At 42.0% G+C, this 21629-nt stretch overlaps 1 protein-coding gene, 1 long non-coding RNA gene and 2 other non-coding genes across 4 annotated transcripts in view; 1 reads left to right on the top strand and 3 right to left on the bottom strand.

Annotated features, from left to right (window-relative positions):
• Nucleotides 1-7775: 7775 nt before the first annotated feature.
• LOC128492699 (uncharacterized) lies at nucleotides 7776-9414 on the bottom strand. Its single transcript, XR_008354124.1, has 3 exons — nucleotides 9305-9414; nucleotides 8421-8499; nucleotides 7776-7914 (listed from the first exon to the last, which is right to left on the bottom strand). It is a non-coding gene; the product is annotated as an uncharacterized LOC128492699 (long non-coding RNA).
• A 4078-nt stretch (nucleotides 9415-13492) lies between these two features.
• TRNAH-GUG (transfer RNA histidin (anticodon GUG)) lies at nucleotides 13493-13564 on the bottom strand. Its single transcript has one exon. It is a non-coding gene; the product is annotated as a tRNA-His (tRNA).
• A 466-nt stretch (nucleotides 13565-14030) lies between these two features.
• On the bottom strand, nucleotides 14031-14102 carry TRNAH-GUG (transfer RNA histidin (anticodon GUG)). Its single transcript has one exon. It is a non-coding gene; the product is annotated as a tRNA-His (tRNA).
• A 3672-nt stretch (nucleotides 14103-17774) lies between these two features.
• SLC28A1 (solute carrier family 28 member 1) overlaps nucleotides 17775-21629 on the top strand; it is a 37954-nt gene continuing 34099 nt past the window's right edge. The window contains exon 1 of the mRNA XM_053463139.1: nucleotides 17775-17961. The gene's annotated coding sequence lies outside the window, so the exon portion shown is untranslated. The remainder of the gene's footprint in view (nucleotides 17962-21629) is intronic.

Below are 21629 nucleotides of genomic sequence, written 5' to 3'. Positions count from 1 at the left end.
AGGACGCAAAGCAGCGAGTCCGCTTGATCAGGACACAAAGCAGCGAGTCCGCTTGATCAGGACACAAAGCAGCGAGTCCGCTTGATCAGGACACAAAGCAGCGAGTCCGCTTGATCAGGACACAAAGCAGCGAGTCCGCTTGATCAGGACACAAAGCAGCGAGTCCGCTTGATCAGGACACAAAGCAGGGAACCAGGAACAGTACAGGTGCCGAGCCACAGCAGGAAGATCCATAGACTTCAATACAAAGGCCCTGACTGAAGGGCAGGGCAGGTTCATAAAGGCAGGGTAATCACAGGTAACAAGGGCCAGCTGGATGTATTGGCTAGGGCTCAACCCAGGTAACAAGGCACACCTGAGTTCTGAGTGCTCCAGAGGGCGGCCACTAGTGGTAGCAGATTTAAACACCACAGGTATAAAAAAAGCCATGGTTCAGGCAGCGAAAAAGTGGTTCCTGACAATAGCATTAAACATGGACATAGCATTGCACATAGAGATAACATTAAACATGGAGATAGCATTAAACACTGACACTGCCTTACACATGGATAAAGCATTAAACATGGACATAGCATTTGTGACAGTGTAAACCCCAGGGAGATGCTTAGTGTGGCATTTGGGTACAGGTGCTATCCAGATCGTAAATATGGGTCCCTGGGGTGGAGCAATTGGAGAGCAGGGTGGGCCAATGCTCCGTTTCCCCATGCTGTGGAAATTCCATGCCGAGTTTTCCAGGAGGCAAGAAATCTGCAGGATCCGGTCCGGGATTCCTATGGGGCCGGCATCAGGCACAGGTGCTGGACATTAAAAGCCCCTGGAGCTTGATACTCAGAGAGACTGTTGGGGGAAGAGGAAGTTTCCCTGTGCTCCTAGGGCAAGGAGAGGCCCCGAAGAAGAGAATCCCTGAGCCAAGTGAGGCAATACCTGCCTGGACGTTTTGTGTGTTGTCTGGGGGAGGTTTTCCAGAGCCTGGCGTAGCTGGGTCTGGCTGAGAGGTTGAGGTAGTGGGTGATTAGGCTGGTCAGTCTGCACCAGCATAGTTCAGTTAGAGACATACCATGCAACAGTCAAACAGTGGTTTTTGGGGTTTAAGCGGTTAAAATAAAGTGATTTTTTTTTTTCTCTCTTTTTTTTTTTGTTTTTTGTTTTTTTTTTTTTGGTTCCTGCTTTCTGCCCACAGACCATAGCAGTGCTTTGCCCGCATCCTCCACCATATGTGACAAACCCTATAGCATGAGGGCCATACATGTCACTTTTAGGGGTCCTAAGCACCTAAGTCCTCTAGGGCAATTAGAGCCAGGAACAGCAGCTCATTTTTTTTTGTTTTTTTTTCGTTTTTTTTTTTTTGGTTCCTGCTTTCTGCCCACAGACCATAGCAGTGCTTTGCCCGCATCCTCCACCATATGTGACAAACCCTATAGCATGAGGGCCATACATGTCACTTTTAGGGGTCCTAAGCACCTAAGTCCTCTAGGGCAATTAGAGCCAGGAACAGCAGCTCATTTTTTTTTGTTTTTTTTTCCTCCTTATTTTAACCGCTTAAACCCCAAAAACCACTGTTTGACTGTTGCATGGTATGTGCCCTTGTGTATTGCTGGCTGAAATACATATCTTATGGAGGATGGCCTTGATGTGTTTGTGACGACTTATTGATGATCAGGACGTGAAGTTTCTTTTTGCTGGATAAAAGTATTGCATATCTGTGAAACCTGCAAAAGAAATGTCCAGGCAGGTATTGCCTCACTTGGCTCAGGGATTGTCTTCTTCGGGGCCTCTCCTTGCCCTGGGAGCACAGGGAACTTCCACTTCCCCCAACAGTCTCTCTGAGTATCAAGCTCCAGGGGTTTTTAATGTCCAGCACCTGTGCCTGATGCCGGCCCCATAGGAATCCCGGACCGGATCCTGTGGACTTCTTGCGTCCTGGAAAACTCGGCATGGAATTTCCACAGCATGGGGAAACGGAGCATTTCCCACCCTGCTCTCCAATTGCTCCACCCTAGGGACCCATATTTACGATCTGGATAGCACCTGTACCCAAATGCCACACTAAGCATCTCCCTGGGGTTTACACTGTCACACATTACACATAGAGATAACATTAAATATGGACATAGCATTAAACATGGACATAACACTACTCATTGAGATAGCATTAAACATGGAGTTAACATGCAACACATCGGAAGAATTTCATTTTGGAATGTATCGATTTTATTTTGAAATATAACTATTTCTTGTTTGAACACCAGTTTCAGGACACAAAGCAGGGAACCAGGAACAGTACAGGTGCCGAGCCACAGCAGGAAGATCCATAGACTTCAATACAAAGGCCCTGACTGAAGGGCAGGGCAGGTTCATAAAGGCAGGGTAATCACAGGTAACAAGGGCCAGCTGGATGTATTGGCTAGGGCTCAACCCAGGTAACAAGGCACACCTGAGTTCTGAGTGCTCCAGAGGGCGGCCACTAGTGGTAGCAGATTTAAACACCACAGGTATAAAAAAAGCCATGGTTCAGGCAGCGAAAAAGTGGTTCCTGACAATAGCATTAAACATGGACATAGCATTGCACATAGAGATAACATTAAACATGGAGATAGCATTAAACACTGACACTGCCTTACACATGGATAAAGCATTAAACATGGACATAGCATTTGTGACAGTGTAAACCCCAGGGAGATGCTTAGTGTGGCATTTGGGTACAGGTGCTATCCAGATCGTAAATATGGGTCCCTGGGGTGGAGCAATTGGAGAGCAGGGTGGGCCAATGCTCCGTTTCCCCATGCTGTGGAAATTCCATGCCGAGTTTTCCAGGAGGCAAGAAATCTGCAGGATCCGGTCCGGGATTCCTATGGGGCCGGCATCAGGCACAGGTGCTGGACATTAAAAGCCCCTGGAGCTTGATACTCAGAGAGACTGTTGGGGGAAGAGGAAGTTTCCCTGTGCTCCTAGGGCAAGGAGAGGCCCCGAAGAAGAGAATCCCTGAGCCAAGTGAGGCAATACCTGCCTGGACGTTTTGTGTGTTGTCTGGGGGAGGTTTTCCAGAGCCTGGCGTAGCTGGGTCTGGCTGGGAGGTTGAGGTAGTGGGTGATTAGGCTGGTCAGTCTGCACCAGCATAGTTCAGTTAGAGACATACCATGCAACAGTCAAACAGTGGTTTTTGGGGTTTAAGCGGTTAAAATAAAGTGAATTTTTTTTTGTTCTCTTTTTTTTTTTTGTTTTTCGTTTTTTTTTTTTGGTTCCTGCTTTCTGCCCACAGACCATAGCAGTGCTTTGCCCGCATCCTCCACCATATGTGACAAACCCTATAGCATGAGGGCCATACATGTCACTTTTAGGGGTCCTAAGCACCTAAGTCCTCTAGGGCAATTAGAGCCAGGAACAGCAGCTCATTTTTTTTTGTTTTTTTTTTCGTTTTTTTTTTTTGGTTCCTGCTTTCTGCCCACAGACCATAGCAGTGCTTTGCCCGCATCCTCCACCATATGTGACAAACCCTATAGCATGAGGGCCATACATGTCACTTTTAGGGGTCCTAAGCACCTAAGTCCTCTAGGGCAATTAGAGCCAGGAACAGCAGCTCATTTTTTTTTGTTTTTTTTTCCTCCTTATTTTAACCGCTTAAACCCCAAAAACCACTGTTTGACTGTTGCATGGTATGTGCCCTTGTGTATTGCTGGCTGAAATACATATCTTATGGAGGATGGCCTTGATGTGTTTGTGACGACTTATTGATGATCAGGACGTGAAGTTTCTTTTTGCTGGATAAAAGTATTGCATATCTGTGAAACCTGCAAAAGAAATGTCCAGGCAGGTATTGCCTCACTTGGCTCAGGGATTGTCTTCTTCGGGGCCTCTCCTTGCCCTGGGAGCACAGGGAACTTCCACTTCCCCCAACAGTCTCTCTGAGTATCAAGCTCCAGGGGTTTTTAATGTCCAGCACCTGTGCCTGATGCCGGCCCCATAGGAATCCCGGACCGGATCCTGTGGACTTCTTGCGTCCTGGAAAACTCGGCATGGAATTTCCACAGCATGGGGAAACGGAGCATTTCCCACCCTGCTCTCCAATTGCTCCACCCTAGGGACCCATATTTACGATCTGGATAGCACCTGTACCCAAATGCCACACTAAGCATCTCCCTGGGGTTTACACTGTCACACATTACACATAGAGATAACATTAAATATGGACATAGCATTAAACATGGACATAACACTACTCATTGAGATAGCATTAAACATGGAGTTAACATGCAACACATCGGAAGGATTTCATTTTGGAATGTATCGATTTTATTTTGAAATATAACTATTTCTTGTTTGAACACCAGTTTCAGGACACAAAGCAGGGAACCAGGAACAGTACAGGTGCCGAGCCACAGCAGGAAGATCCATAGACTTCAATACAAAGGCCCTGACTGAAGGGCAGGGCAGGTTCATAAAGGCAGGGTAATCACAGGTAACAAGGGCCAGCTGGATGTATTGGCTAGGGCTCAACCCAGGTAACAAGGCACACCTGAGTTCTGAGTGCTCCAGAGGGCGGCCACTAGTGGTAGCAGATTTAAACACCACAGGTATAAAAAAAGCCATGGTTCAGGCAGCGAAAAAGTGGTTCCTGACAATAGCATTAAACATGGACATAGCATTGCACATAGAGATAACATTAAACATGGAGATAGCATTAAACACTGACACTGCCTTACACATGGATAAAGCATTAAACATGGACATAGCATTTGTGACAGTGTAAACCCCAGGGAGATGCTTAGTGTGGCATTTGGGTACAGGTGCTATCCAGATCGTAAATATGGGTCCCTGGGGTGGAGCAATTGGAGAGCAGGGTGGGCCAATGCTCCGTTTCCCCATGCTGTGGAAATTCCATGCCGAGTTTTCCAGGAGGCAAGAAATCTGCAGGATCTGGTCCGGGATTCCTATGGGGCCGGCATCAGGCACAGGTGCTGGACATTAAAAGCCCCTGGAGCTTGATACTCAGAGAGACTGTTGGGGGAAGAGGAAGTTTCCCTGTGCTCCTAGGGCAAGGAGAGGCCCCGAAGAAGAGAATCCCTGAGCCAAGTGAGGCAATACCTGCCTGGACGTTTTGTGTGTTGTCTGGGGGAGGTTTTCCAGAGCCTGGCGTAGCTGGGTCTGGCTGGGAGGTTGAGGTAGTGGGTGATTAGGCTGGTCAGTCTGCACCAGCATAGTTCAGTTAGAGACATACCATGCAACAGTCAAACAGTGGTTTTTGGGGTTTAAGCGGTTAAAATAAAGTGAATTTTTTTTTTCTCTTTTTTTTTTTGTTTTTCGTTTTTTTTTTTTGGTTCCTGCTTTCTGCCCACAGACCATAGCAGTGCTTTGCCCGCATCCTCCACCATATGTGACAAACCCTATAGCATGAGGGCCATACATGTCACTTTTAGGGGTCCTAAGCACCTAAGTCCTCTAGGGCAATTAGAGCCAGGAACAGCAGCTCATTTTTTTTTGTTTTTTTTTTGTTTGTTTTTTTTTGGTTCCTGCTTTCTGCCCACAGACCATAGCAGTGCTTTGCCCGCATCCTCCACCATATGTGACAAACCCTATAGCATGAGGGCCATACATGTCACTTTTAGGGGTCCTAAGCACCTAAGTCCTCTAGGGCAATTAGAGCCAGGAACAGCAGCTCATTTTTTTTTGTTTTTTTTTCCTCCTTATTTTAACCGCTTAAACCCCAAAAACCACTGTTTGACTGTTGCATGGTATGTGCCCTTGTGTATTGCTGGCTGAAATACATATCTTATGGAGGATGGCCTTGATGTGTTTGTGACGACTTATTGATGATCAGGACGTGAAGTTTCTTTTTGCTGGATAAAAGTATTGCATATCTGTGAAACCTGCAAAAGAAATGTCCAGGCAGGTATTGCCTCACTTGGCTCAGGGATTGTCTTCTTCGGGGCCTCTCCTTGCCCTGGGAGCACAGGGAACTTCCACTTCCCCCAACAGTCTCTCTGAGTATCAAGCTCCAGGGGTTTTTAATGTCCAGCACCTGTGCCTGATGCCGGCCCCATAGGAATCCCGGACCGGATCCTGTGGACTTCTTGCGTCCTGGAAAACTCGGCATGGAATTTCCACAGCATGGGGAAACGGAGCATTTCCCACCCTGCTCTCCAATTGCTCCACCCTAGGGACCCATATTTACGATCTGGATAGCACCTGTACCCAAATGCCACACTAAGCATCTCCCTGGGGTTTACACTGTCACACATTACACATAGAGATAACATTAAATATGGACATAGCATTAAACATGGACATAACACTACTCATTGAGATAGCATTAAACATGGAGTTAACATGCAACACATCGGAAGGATTTCATTTTGGAATGTATCGATTTTATTTTGAAATATAACTATTTCTTGTTTGAACACCAGTTTCAGGACACAAAGCAGGGAACCAGGAACAGTACAGGTGCCGAGCCACAGCAGGAAGATCCATAGACTTCAATACAAAGGCCCTGACTGAAGGGCAGGGCAGGTTCATAAAGGCAGGGTAATCACAGGTAACAAGGGCCAGCTGGATGTATTGGCTAGGGCTCAACCCAGGTAACAAGGCACACCTGAGTTCTGAGTGCTCCAGAGGGCGGCCACTAGTGGTAGCAGATTTAAACAACACAGGTATAAAAAAAGCCATGGTTCAGGCAGCGAAAAAGTGGTTCCTGACAATAGCATTAAACATGGACATAGCATTGCACATAGAGATAACATTAAACATGGAGATAGCATTAAACACTGACACGGCCTTACACATGGATAAAGCATTAAACATGGACATAGCATTTGTGACAGTGTAAACCCCAGGGAGATGCTTAGTGTGGCATTTGGGTACAGGTGCTATCCAGATCGTAAATATGGGTCCCTGGGGTGGAGCAATTGGAGAGCAGGGTGGGCCAATGCTCCGTTTCCCCATGCTGTGGAAATTCCATGCCGAGTTTTCCAGGAGGCAAGAAATCTGCAGGATCCGGTCCGGGATTCCTATGGGGCCGGCATCAGGCACAGGTGCTGGACATTAAAAGCCCCTGGAGCTTGATACTCAGAGAGACTGTTGGGGGAAGAGGAAGTTTCCCTGTGCTCCTAGGGCAAGGAGAGGCCCCGAAGAAGAGAATCCCTGAGCCAAGTGAGGCAATACCTGCCTGGACGTTTTGTGTGTTGTCTGGGGGAGGTTTTCCAGAGCCTGGCGTAGCTGAAGTTTCTTTTTGCTTTTTGCTGGATAAAAGTATTGCATATCTGTGAAACCTGCAAAAGAAATGTCCAGGCAGGTATTGCCTCACTTGGCTCAGGGATTGTCTTCTTCGGGGCCTCTCCTTGCCCTGGGAGCACAGGGAACTTCCACTTCCCCCAACAGTCTCTCTGAGTATCAAGCTCCAGGGGTTTTTAATGTCCAGCACCTGTGCCTGATGCCGGCCCCATAGGAATCCCGGACCGGATCCTGTGGACTTCTTGCGTCCTGGAAAACTCGGCATGGAATTTCCACAGCATGGGGAAACGGAGCATTTCCCACCCTGCTCTCCAATTGCTCCACCCTAGGGACCCATATTTACGATCTGGATAGCACCTGTACCCAAATGCCACACTAAGCATCTCCCTGGGGTTTACACTGTCACACATTACACATAGAGATAACATTAAATATGGACATAGCATTAAACATGGACATAACACTACTCATTGAGATAGCATTAAACATGCAACACATCGGAAGGATTTCATTTTGGAATGTATCGATTTTATTTTGAAATATAACTATTTCTTGTTTGAACACCAGTTTTACCGTCATCTATGTGGGACAGCCATGGGTGCCAGGTTCGTGCCGAGTTACGCCAACCTTTTCGCAGCCGAATGGGAAGCAGAACAGATATGGCACAACAATCCATTTGAAGCAGACCTGGTGCAGTGGAAGAGATATATCGATGACGTGTTAATTATATGGAGGGGAACACTGGATAAATTACATCAATTTATAGAATACATCAACCAGAACCAATACAACCTAAAATTTACTTTCAACATACTAAAGCAAAGTGTTGAATTCTTGGATGTGGAACTATTCACAGAAGGCAATGCTCCAGAAATTATAAAAATGCTACCGATGCCAATGGTTTCATTGATTACACAAGCTGTCATCACCCAGCATGGTTAGATAACATCCCCACGGGGCAGATGATGAGAATAAGGAGGAACTGTACACGGGACCAGGACTTTATAAAACACACCACAGATATTAAAAGTAAATTTAGGGAGAAACACTATCCAATAGAGTTATTAGCGAGAAGTCAACAGAAAGTGGAACAAATGGACAGATCTCATCTACTAAAAGGAAAGCCCGAACATAATATGAACAAGAAAGATTTCAGTTTTTCATTCATTAAGGAATATAATACTAAGGCTTACCACATTAAAAAGATATTGCGGAAACACTAGCATGTCCTGAAGAGCGATGACATTTTAGGTCCCCTCTTACCGGAAAAACCTCAAATCGTATACAAAAAAAACAAATAATTTGAAAAACATTTTCCTCCCAACAAAGAAAACAGAAATTAATTTTAATACCTTTCTGGGCAAGAAACCCATTGTTTTTTGCCCATGCGGTAGGTGCAAGATGTGCACCTACCTACCAAGGAAAACAAACAGTTTTATCAGTAATAGGACAGGGACTACATACGAAATTAAGAAATTCATCACCTGCACCACCAAATCTGTAATTTATTTATTACAATGTCCATGTGGTGCACAGTATGGGGGAAGAACAACCAGACCACTTAAAGGAAGAATTTAGGAACATCTTGGGAACATTATGAATTCAAGCATTAAACACGGTGTCCCGCGATACTGTAATTCATGTCCTGTTTTCTCAATTAATCAATTTTGAATCATGGGAATAGACACTGTACCCCCAAATTGGAGAGGAGGGAATAGTGCAGAAAACATTTCAAGAAAGGAAACTAAGTGGATCTTTAAATTAGGAACATATAAAAAAAGGAGGCTTGAACATAAACTTGGATATTCACGCTTTCACCTAAGGGATCCTAACCCCCATTTGAAATAAATAGACACAGACTACTTATTCATTCATGGGTTCTTCAATATTACTTTTTACTATACACAATTCCAATATTTCATATTTTGTATTATTGTTTGGCATATTGCTCTCTTTTCTGTGGATTCATATAGACATTTATGTATAAACAAAACCCATAGTATGTTTAGTTATAGTTCATATATCCACGTTTAATGCAATCACATCCTTAAACGTTTACATCCTATAGCGTTTATACTTAGCGTTCATGTTAATCCGTCTTCAAATGTCATTTCTTAACATCTGCACTGCACAGCACAGCAGGACACTAGGACATGATGCAACACCAAGAAAAGAGACAGCCCTACGGAGAAGGAGAAGCCGTTTCTATGGGGACGCGTATAAACAGAATGACGGCAGTACGCACATCCAGCCTCCAATACGTCCTCACGTATTGTGGAATGACGTAACAGCGCCACCTAGTGTACATGTGCGTACAACACGTCCTCATGTTCTGGGAAACAACGTTACACCGCCATCTAGCGTATATAGAAGAAAATACAACGAATTAACACACAAAAAGAGTGGAAGAAGCGATCAAATACTTTTTTCCTGAGGAAGCCATTAAAGCCGAAACGCGTTGAGGAAAGACTTTTTATTTCACTGAATCGTTTGACGTTTACATATTTATATTTTATATATCTTAAAGTACTTTTTTTTTAAATTTAAATAAAATTATTTTAAAGGCATATTCCCGTAATAAACCTATATCTTTAAATATAAGCAGCAGTTGATTATTCTTTGGGGGTGGTTTTCCCGCTCCCTGGCTGGAAGAAGTTGCCGCACTGTATCACAGCGTTCGGGGGATTGGACCTGAAATTCCATGACATTTGGAGAAGAGATCCTGGACACCGTGGGCTTCCCCTACCCCCCTCCCTGAGCGCACCTTGCACATAATTTTACGTGCATTGGATCCCGTGATTGCAACCATTTACTACCTTTTTCACAAGCTGCTATGAGAGGGGAATGAGAAACAGACACAAATCTTCAGCACTATTGTGAGTGCAACTAACGCAATATAATTAACACCGTATTGACTGAACAGTCTACACTATTGTTGTTTCGTTTGTTTTTCTTACATGAGCGCCCCCTATTGAAATTGAACCTATACTTTACAACACCTGGAGAGAGTTGTTTTTAAGGAGGCAGCTGTGAGAAAACAAAAGGGAAGTATTTTTAAGAGATTTACTTATTTAGCACACACTATTTTTAGGGCACACCGGTTCTCCTCACAATCTTTTTACTAAAGCACACACCCAGGCACTCACACTAACACAACCAGACAATCACCACTAATACACACACACCCAGACATTCACACTAACACCACCAGACCCATACATTAACACACACCCAGACACTAACACAACCAGACAATCAGCACTAATACACACACCCAGACATTCACACTAACACAACCAGACCCATACATTAACACACACCCTGACACTAACACAACCAGACAATCAGCACTAATACACACACCCAGACATTCACACTAACACAACCAGACCCATACATTAACACACACCCTGACACTAACACAACCAGACAATCAGCACTAATACACACACAGACACTCACACTAACACAACAAGGCCCATACATTAACACACATGCACAGACACTTAAACTAGCACAAATGCATGCTATCATACCCAGAGAAACACACATAGACAATATCATACCCATACACACACAGTCATAACATGCCTGCACACACAGTCATAACATGCCTGCACACACAGTCATAACATGCCTGCACACACACTAACATAAAACAATAGAAGAATTCCGCGCATATTCAGCGAATATCAATCACTGATCTGAGGAGTAAGTATTGGGGGTTGCAAAAAAACAACCCCCCCCCCGATGTTTTAATTTAAACCCTGTGCGGACGCACACCTGTAAGGCCGGCCCTGGCGGGGGCTTCCGAGCCCCTTTGAGTGGCGGACCCGGTCGCAGTTGCGGCGGGTTTAAGGGGCAGGTGCATTTTTCGGTGCACAAGTTTATAGCAAGATGCACAAAACATTTCATAAAAGCCAAAATACACCTACATTTCCATTCCGACATGTCATGTTTGGGACAGTCTATTTTAGTAGTATTAATTTTAATTCCAACTATGTACCACATGAGAGATACAAAAATAAAATACCTGTATTAACACCAATATAGGCTATGCAATGTAATACTTCAAGTGTAAAAAAGGAACTATTATTTATTAACTCTAGTTACCTGGGGAAAGAAATATATTTTTGCGAGCAGTTGATAGGAAAGCTACAGGTTGCAGGTGCAACTTATAAAAATGCCCTGGTCCCCAAACCTTAATAGAACTTAAGATACTGGAAACGGCATGTGATGTAATTCTCTGCACTAAGGGAATGACATCCGTAGTTCCCGCTGGTCTCTAATCTTTTGTTCGGAGCTTGGAAGACACTGACCCCGGCATATAACAGCCCTCTGCCATAGTGACCGTCGAACCAGTTGCCTCAGATTCTGGTATTGTTCTGTAGGCAGAGTAGTGGTGTAGCAGGAGAGGATGACCCGCAGCAGCCCCTGGAATTCTGATACCACATCCATGTGTTCGTCAAGGCGACCGAAGTCTGTCGTCCTGTCGGTTAATCCCGGTAGAAAGTAAGTGTCCCTCAGACTAAGAAGCAATCCCGCCGCTTGCCACCAATGTCACGGGGCTGGCTAGTCCGACCGACTACCTCCGCTGTCTTGTGCTCCCTTAGCCTGGGACAACACTTTCCCCAGTTCCCCAGTCACTCGCCGAGACTCAGTGTAGGGTAAAACCAAACGAAGACTGATTTATTTTGGACACACAGGGCTGGATATATCCATCAAAACACACATTTACATAAAATAAGATATTGGGACACAAACCGCCCCCCTTAATCTGCCTCCCAGAGACAACAGGGGCAGTCACGAGATTAACAATACAATGGGGGGGGGGACTGATTTATACAACATTAAACTGAAACAATGGCAGTCACTCCCTGGTTGCAGATCCTGGCTGTCTGCTGGAGATAATCCCCTCAGCAAGTGATGAGATGATACTGCTGGGGGTAGCCACAGAAGTCTTTACAAACCCAGGGCCCATAGTCAATAGGGAGGAGGCTGGCAGTCAGGCTTCTCCAGTAGTCCCAGTGATGGAGGGTTCCGTCACAGCATTAAACATAGAGATAACATTATCCTATGGGCATTCCATCAATACTGTCATTCACCTGTCATTCCATAGAACACAGCTATAATTCCACTTAATATGAGGTTTAGAACCTATAACTGTACTAGGGGAGTATACATGACACAGTTCTATATGATATTTAAGATGGTTTTCTCTAAAAAACAAGTTTAATTTTTCTCCCATTATATCCTATGGGCATTCACTCAATTCACATTCACTCAATCACTATAATCCCACATAATCTGAGTTTTAGATCCTGTGTCTGTGCTAGGGGAGAATGTGTGCCAAAGATCTAAATGATATGTTTTAAATTCAAAATCAATTATTCTTTTACCTTCCATTATAGTCAATGGGCATTTCTCCCCATTAAAGTCTATGGGCATTCCTCCCCATTAAAGTCTATGGGCATTCCTCCCCATTATAGTCTATGGGCATTCCTCCCCATTATAGTCTATGGGCATTCCTCCCCATTATAGTCTATGGGCATTCCTCCCCATTATAGTCTATGGGCATTCCTCCCCATTAAAGTCTATGGGCATTCCTCCCCATTAAAGTCTATGGGCATTCCTCCCCATTAAAGTCTATGGGCATTCCTCCCCATTAAAGTCTATGGGCATTCCTCCCCATTAAAGTATATGGGCATTCCTCCCCATTAAAGTCTATGGGCATTCCTCCCCATTAAAGTCTATGGGCATTCCTCCCCATTAAAGTCTATGGGCATTCCATTTTGTCATTCGTTTTAGTATGTCCCCACTTACATCCAATATAGATAGCATATGCTTGTGGCAGAAGAGTGGAAACAGCCCCAGGGGGTACTTTACTGCCTATTAAGTTCTGGTGCCCCACTCTTTCTACAATATATTTAATGGGTCACCATAACATGAAAAAATCTATGAAGATCATTAAGGTTATCTCACCAACTTCAAGAAATAATAATAATAGTATTAATTAAATGAAATAAGAATTAAAAAAAATGAAAATGTAGAAAGTGTCAGTGGGGTATTACTGTACTGAAGGGGGTTGCTTTTTTCAGTAGTGGCATCTATGCTATGGAATAAATCCCAAACAAAAATAGCAAATATTTTTTTACATTTTTTTAAAAAGGTTCTTTTTTAACAATTTAATTAATTCTGTTATGAGAAGAAACGGGGAAGAAAAAAAAAACATGAGCCCACTTGCCGTGCCATTGCTTTTACACAATGCCGTGACTCGGATTCGAACCGAGGTTGCTGCGGCCACAACGCAGAGTACTAACCACTATACGATCACGGCGAGCTACTCGGGCTCTGAGTCCGGCTCGCTGTACCACTTCATTTAACTGTAGACCAGCGATGACGTCACAATCTTTGTATACTCTCCTATTCATTATTGTAGTTTGAACACTAAGGAATCCACAAAAAGGGTCATAAAATAATGCGATAGCACGTACTTTTACCACTTTATTGCATAAAGCCTAAAAAGCAAATATATAACACGAGCTGGAAACTACATGGTTCAAACTGTTAACAAACGTATTATATTTCGCGTTTGGCGTCTATTAAAATAAAACCCGCGTTTATCATTTTAAATATTGACATATACAACCAATTTTATTGAATAATAAAAGGTTTATCAATTTATAATTATTTATTTATTCGACATCAGTAAAAATAAGAGAATGAACTCCGTAATCAACTAAATAACGGCATTGGAAAAAAAAAATTATGAGCCCACTTGCCGTGCCATTGCTTTTACACAATGCCGTGACTCGGATTCGAACCGAGGTTGCTGCGGCCACAACGCAGAGTACTAACCACTATACGATCACGGCGAGCTACTCGGGCTCTGGTATGCGAACGCTGCATATAGTGTTCATGAGGGAAACAGCATGGTTACGTCACTAGTATCAGAATCTGCACATGCGCGAAGTAATACATTGCCTGCAGGAGTGTGTGTAACCATATACGTAGTAGTAGTTGTTCCTTAGTTCTCCAGTAGATGGCAGGTTTTGCTCATTCAACACGAGAGGCTTAGTTACGTGACTGGATTAATTGCTGTTTCCGTAGGCAGTTGACGAAAGTAGGTGGACGCGAAATTGTTCCCGAGCGGCTGCGTATTTTGTGGCGCCATTACTGCTTTAATTTGTAATGTATTATAATAGAAACTAAGCCGGAGCGCGTCATCTGCAGGAAAGTTTTCAACGCTATCGTTCTACGTCATCTGTGTGCTTTCAGTAACCAGACTGTGTACCCCCACCGACTTAACTATATATATACTGAAATTAATTGGCACTGTCAATATTTAGCTTGCTGTTAGTAGCCTGTAGCCCTGTACCTGATGATAAACGCAACAGCAGAGACAGATACCATAGGTGCAAATGTTTCCTTGTATTACATAACATAAAAACAAAAGCATTGGAAACCACCAGCAAAAATGAATTATCCACTTAAGGCACCCATTGTGTTGCCCCCCCCCCCCATTAGTTTTGCGGCACAGCGTAGTGCATTTGGATCCGGTAATAGAGTATTATAAACATCATTATTAGGTATTGATGCATAATAATGTAAAAAAATGAATACATTAAGAAGAAAAATAAATAACATAGTACAAATAGGTATATGGTTAATGGCAAGATGTGAATATTTATATGTATCCGATGTGGGTTACACCCTGCTTCGCCAGGCTTACTTAGATTATTTACTATAGATTTTACAAGGAAAGTCTTCCCCATATTTTCCAATATTTATGTGTCCATCCCTTTGCCCTGTAGAAATCTCGTTCCATATTGCTCTGATTGATAATTAGATTTTTAACATGTTACCAGGAGATTATCTCCATTATTTTGTCTCCATTTTCTAGCTATCAATGTTAGCATTGCTAAACACAAGGTATATTACTTTTTGAATATGATGACAAATTGCCACGTAATAACGTCATCCAGTTCTGCATTTATGTGTTCACAGGACAGGAATTTTAGTCTTATGTCAGTGGATTCTTGTAATGCGTTAATGACAATTGATGGATTATTTTTCAGATGGTGCCCTGGGGTATCATGAAGCATCCTTTAGTTCTTCCTAGTGTGGCGCTGCTTCACAAACATCAGCAAATATTGTTCATTGGTTCAAATTGTGGTAAGCGGAACAATGTGAAATTAGTCCTGTGTTACATTACCCTCAATGGGTCACTCTGCAACATTCAAACACCTGGTGTCCTAATGTGAGTGTTTTTGTGGCTAGTCTTGTATGCTGTGGCTAATGCAACATGTTTACACATCCAGATTGTATTATTATTATTATCTTTTATTTATATAGCACCAAGTGGGTTCATTCTTCTGCATCTACCCCTTCTAAATTAACAGGCCTCTTGTCAGAGCAAAAAACTGTTTCTTACCTATATCCTTAATTATAGGGATATCACACATATTTTACTTGTTTGTTCTTTACCTGTTATTCATTTACGTGTGATGTCGTGTTTCTTTCTATACTATTTCACACTGTACCCTTACAGCTATATGCAACAGATATCATGATGTCACACTTGCTGTCTTCACAATCAGCAGGTTTTTATTAATGTCAGTGCTGTATAGTACATGGGTCTCCCACAGAAAACTTGCAAATGACAGGCTACGAACTGAATAGCTCTTGGGTCACTGATACCGTTAGACCTCATAATGAAGTACAATTACAAAACCAAACGCCAAAAACATCACATTACTGTTTCAAATATATCCGTAATTCTGTTTAAAGCATTTCTTAGTAGTTCTCAACAACACGTCATAGGTCCTTAGTCTACTGTAATACTAGCATGACAATTATGTGTACATGTACAGGGGATAAAAAATGGAATTAGGTTTGCAATCAATGTGATTGTGTCAAAAATGTGTTCATACAGCTGCATCCTCACCAGGCAAGCGGTTTTCCAGTAACAGGTATTGCCTTACGACTTTAGTATTACTAAAAAAATGATTTCCCCATATGTTAATGAGTATAATTATGGGTATGATTTTGATAACAATACTTTGCTCATGTGCAGGATGTTTGCATAATATGCAGTTTCAACAATTTTAACCCCAATGAAGACATTGCACAATGAGGTTTTGTTTTCAACATATTCCTGGCGTTTGCTAAAAAGGGCACAAAAAAACGTCCAGTGATATAAACCTTAAAAAAAAGAATTACATAGGCAATTGGATAAACTAACTTTGTGTTTTTGCAAAGGTAAGTCACAGTGTATGGGAGGTGAAAATGTGGTAAGTTTGCAAGTGTATTATTCTAGCTGCATGTCAGTTTGCTTTATTTCCTTATAATACTACCTAATGTGTTACTTATTACCTGTTGTAACTAATATCTACATAAAGCCAGGTTAGAGTGTTTAGATTATATTCAGTTAGCGTTCCTGTTTATTACATAGGCGTTTTTCCTTAGAAGAGGATTTTAAAAATTATACCTTGAAACATGAAACAATTTATGGACTGGGGACAAATGGTCAGCATAATACATTCTCATATTGCACATGCCAGTTTTTATAAATTCCCCTTTATGTGTCACTGTGTTTTGGATCCATTCATTGTTTAGCTTGGTTTGTAAAGAATAACGCTGCACACTTGATGAAATAAATCCCAGAGACTCTGTACCAATGAATGATCTTTTGCTTCCAGGTATACTATGTCTATATGCACATAAGTGAATCTTGTAGCTCATGAATCTTCTAAAGCAATACAGTTACATTTTTTTGTTTAGCCAATACATCTCTGATTATTACAGTGGAGATATTCACTGTGAGTATTGGGAGATAAAGAAGATAGATTTCCTAAACCTATAGAATAAAAAGAAAAGCAGCCAAGACAATGAATTGCATTTTTCTATGGGGAGTTAATATGTGTCAAGTTATTCTGAGTGTTGCTTTCCATTTAATCACCACACCTATTTAGAGTTAAGTATGTTGAGTGAAATTTGGACTCTTACTACTCTTGCCATTGAGGAATGATAAGCAGTTGAAAAAAACCTCAAGACAATGTCTCTTCATAACATGCATGTTTTTAATTGATTTGCCATACATTGACATGTCTAAAGTTCATCACATTATCAAATGGAACACTTCAAGGTTATAGTTATCAGCAAATTATATGTCATACATGAGCATTTAACATTAATAAGTACACAGTTTTGTTTTGCACATCTTTTCATAACTTCCTGTCTCATAGTTCTCTTTAAATTACATGTCTCGAGGAATAAAAGTAGTATGTTCATAAATGCTACATTATCTAGTATTTCTGCAATTTTATTCTATCCTCTGAAGGTTTAATCCCAGAGAAACAACACAGTAACTTTTTATGAGCTTTAATAAGTATTCATTATAATAAACATTAGAAGCATTGCTGTTAGTGTAACAGAATTTCTTAATGGATATCAGTGACTCTTTGAACAGAAGAGGTGGCTACTGAAGAAGTCACTCACTTTTGTTTTACTCAGTAACATATTTTCCTTCTTTTCTTTACAGGGAAGTGGGTATCTCACTGGAATCTCTCTAGTCGCTGACACAGCTTTGGACTTTGCTGCTTGATAACATGTTCTCAGCTCCCTTCATTGTGTCTTGAGAATAACAATATAACCTATTAAGACTCTTCTTCGCTCTGAACAGCCACATTCCCAGAGTCAGGAGTGCCACCGGGAGCCAAGCCAGAGAACAAAGTAAGATCTTGACTTATCCTTAGCTGATTTGTAGCTAGTGAACACAATATATTACCCAAAGTTAAAGTTTTTTGACTGACAGAGAAAACAGAAGGCTCTCAATTGACTACCAAAATCCTGGAGGGTTTAGCTATCCAGTAGTGGTTGGTTATGAATAACTTTGTTCTTCTAAATACATGACAATGTACTCAACAGCAGTATATGCAGTAATCGTTAAATGATGATGCACTCATTTTATTGATACATTTTTTTGCATTATATTTTGAGGTGTTGGGAACAGGTGTTTAATTTTCCAAGATAATTTGGTACTGCATATCACTACAGCTATACTATACTCATACTATCTTTACTAAAATCACTGAGGACTTCACAGGTAACCATGGTTTCTAACATTTTGCTGGTGGCTTCTATATGTTCCACATACATTTATATGGATGTTTTGTTTCATGGCTTATACTTCATACAAAAATGGCCCCAACAAGAAGCAACAGCATACCACAAGCCAGAACAGTAGTATAAAGGACCTAAATGCATAAAATATGTTTATCAGCTCAAGACCTTGGGTGCCCAAACAAAAATTTCAGGGGAGGCACCTAATGCTTACTTCCCTTCGCAATCAGCTCAGCTTTGGCAGAAAACAGTTGCCGCCAAAACGCCATACCTTTGGGAACTGGGAACTGGGGTACAGAAAATGGCAATAGGTGCAGTGGAGTGAAATATTTGGCAGTTTGTTCACTGGAGATCGGTACAAGAGAGTTTGCAGGCAATATGTAGCATGGTGAAGATTCCTTGCAAAGTTGTGACTGCATTTCTACAAATGGAGTTGGGAATTTGGTCAGAGTCAACCCCTTCACTACCCTATAGACATACAGGTATGGCCACAAAAAATGTATAAAACCGGAAACATTTAGGACGTGCCTGTATGTCATGCGTTTTTCACAGCGCAAAGGGACATCTCCCTGCCACTGCACAGAACCCTGGACTCCCCGTGCTTCCTGCCAACCGCTCATCTGTATTGATGTGAGTGCTCGTACTCCGTTACATAGAGAGGCTCTTTGGAGGAGAGGAGAGATTCAAGAGAGTCTGCATTGCAATGCAGGTCTAAAAAGCATTGCTCCTGATCACAGTATGATCAGTGCAGTGGAGATTTTAGGAAAGAGATTGAGAAACATGTTATTTTTAATGAAATATAAATCAAAATAATAAAGTAAACACCACAGTAAGCTCAGTAATGTAATTGTGACACCACTGGCATACATTACACGCATATTGCACTGATAACAAAAATACTACCCTATAGGGTACTATGTATGGGATTGATCTGACCCTCTTGAACATAAAATTATGTATGTGGGGTATGTCTACTCAGGGGATGTTGGTGAACTTAAATTGGGTCATTTTTTTTTATCAGTTACACCTACTATGTAGAAGAAATTCTAAGCTAATTCTTGCAATTTTAATTATAGTATAACCCTTTTACAAACTAGCACTCACATTTTCTGTTTCTATGATTTCAAAAGAGAGCATTATTACTTCTGAAAATAGGCATGCACATCAAACACGGGAAAGAGAATCTTGATTAAACCAACATATATTAAAAATGGCAAAAAACATACAGTATGTGGAGTAACAAAAAAACGTTGGTGTGGAAGGGGTTAGTGGCTGCCCTTACAGGCAGATACTTATCCATCATGCAATACCATCAGGGAGGCATCTAATTGGAGAATGACAATGACACCAAAAATCAACCAAAGTCATTAACAACTATCTTCAGAGTATGAACATCAACATCATTGTTGTCTGGGATTACATGAAGCGAGAGAAGCAACTGAGGCTGACTAAATTCACAGAAAAACTGTGGTTGGTTCTGGAACAACCTACCTGCCGAATTCCTTAAAAAAACTTTGTGCAGGTGTACCTAGAAGAATTGAGGGCCCCTTAAGGCCAAGGGTGATCACACCAAATATTGATTTGATTTAGACTTTCTTTCTGTTTCACTTTGCATTTTGTTAAATGATAAAAATATTAACATCTATTTCTCAAAGCATTCTTACTTATAGTATTTTTTCCTACCTGCCTAAAGCTTTGGCACACTACAGTATTAAATTGAAAACTCATATTGTGATTTTGTCAAGTATAAAAACAACAACAATCATATTATTTTTTTACATGCATCACTTAATAGTTTTGTATGTTGACAAAAGACATAAAAAACATTATAAACAATTCTTAGTACCACATAGATTTACCCAGCATTAGAGTTCGTATAGTAACGCAACAGTGATGAAGTAAGAAAAAAAGTACACTAGCTTAAATATTGCTTTTTAACTTTGTTTACTATAACAAATTCAAACTATATAAATACAAAAATAGCATATGGCTATAGAGATAGCAATATTATATTAAGTCTGAGTGAATCTCCCTTAACGTTTTCTTCTATACTCGGTGGTTTTCAATCATCATGCATTTATCAGCTGGGTTGTGACCTGTTCTCAGTGGCGTACTTAAAGTACTTGGCACCCGGGGCAAACCCCCCACACACTTTAAAATGTCAAGACTGAATGTTGGCAAGAATATTTATTTTAACAAATGTGTAAACTGTATGTCAACTGAAAAAAAACTAGAAAGTTGAAAAAATAAATTAACTTATAAATAAATGAAATAAGGTTAAAAATATAATGTTTACCGAACAGATATGATATAGCATAACTTCTATCACTATACACTGAGCCAGACATTGATGATAGTGTAAATGTCATGGTCCCGAGTCCAGTCACCGGCGAGCGGGCACGGGAGGCAGGAGGACGGGTCTGGGGGTCCCGCTACGGGTAAGCAAAGAGCTACCCATCAGCGCAGGGATCCCCAGAGGAAGATACTTTCCTGTTCTCTTGTAGCTGGAGGCTCCGACAGCAGGAACACTGGAGCCGCGGCTTTGATGAACGGCTGGAGGTGCGGCCATGACCTAGGAGGCGGGGTCCAGAACAGGCGCCAGATTTAAAAATCCAGAAATGCTTCTCTCTGGCACCCTGTTGTGGTCCATTACTGCGTATCGTTGCCTGTGTTTCAGATTTCAGATATTTTGACCCTTGGCCTGCCTGACTACTCTCTGCTTAGCGAATCTGCACCTCTACCTGGATTTCTTGTGTACCAGTTCTGACTTCCCACTTTGTGTTTTTGACCTCTGGCTTGTACTGACCCAGCTATCCTGACCATAATGCTCGAGTTAACTCCTACAGTGCTTTACTGCCTGTGTGTTTCCTGCCTGAAGCAGACCCTATACCTTGCTACATAGACTCAGTACCTATATTACCTGCCTGCACTAAGGCCTGCTTGCTGTCAGGATCATCTAAATCCTGGATTATTGCTACTAAGAGCTTCTCTCTTGGCAATGGTATTCTGGGCAGAAGAACTTCCATGGTGAGTGCCACTAGTGTGGGCAGACGTGACAGTAGCATAACAAGCATCACTATATATTAAGCCAAGCATTGCTCTGGTAGGCCTCTACCCCTGAAACAGCCTGCCCGTGCCCCCTCTGCCCCTTAAGCAGCCTGCCTGTGCTACCTCTGCCCCTGAAACAGGCAGCCTGATGAGTGGCACCCCCCCTGAAGGTATGCTACTGCCTGTCCTTCTGCAGTTATTACCCTGAATGTAAAAACTTTCAAAGCCAT

This window comes from Spea bombifrons, chromosome 4 (genome assembly GCF_027358695.1).
Source record: "Spea bombifrons isolate aSpeBom1 chromosome 4, aSpeBom1.2.pri, whole genome shotgun sequence".
NCBI classification, from domain to species: domain Eukaryota; kingdom Metazoa; phylum Chordata; class Amphibia; order Anura; family Pelobatidae; genus Spea; species Spea bombifrons.
This window is presented reverse-complemented; position numbering and strand designations above follow the sequence as displayed.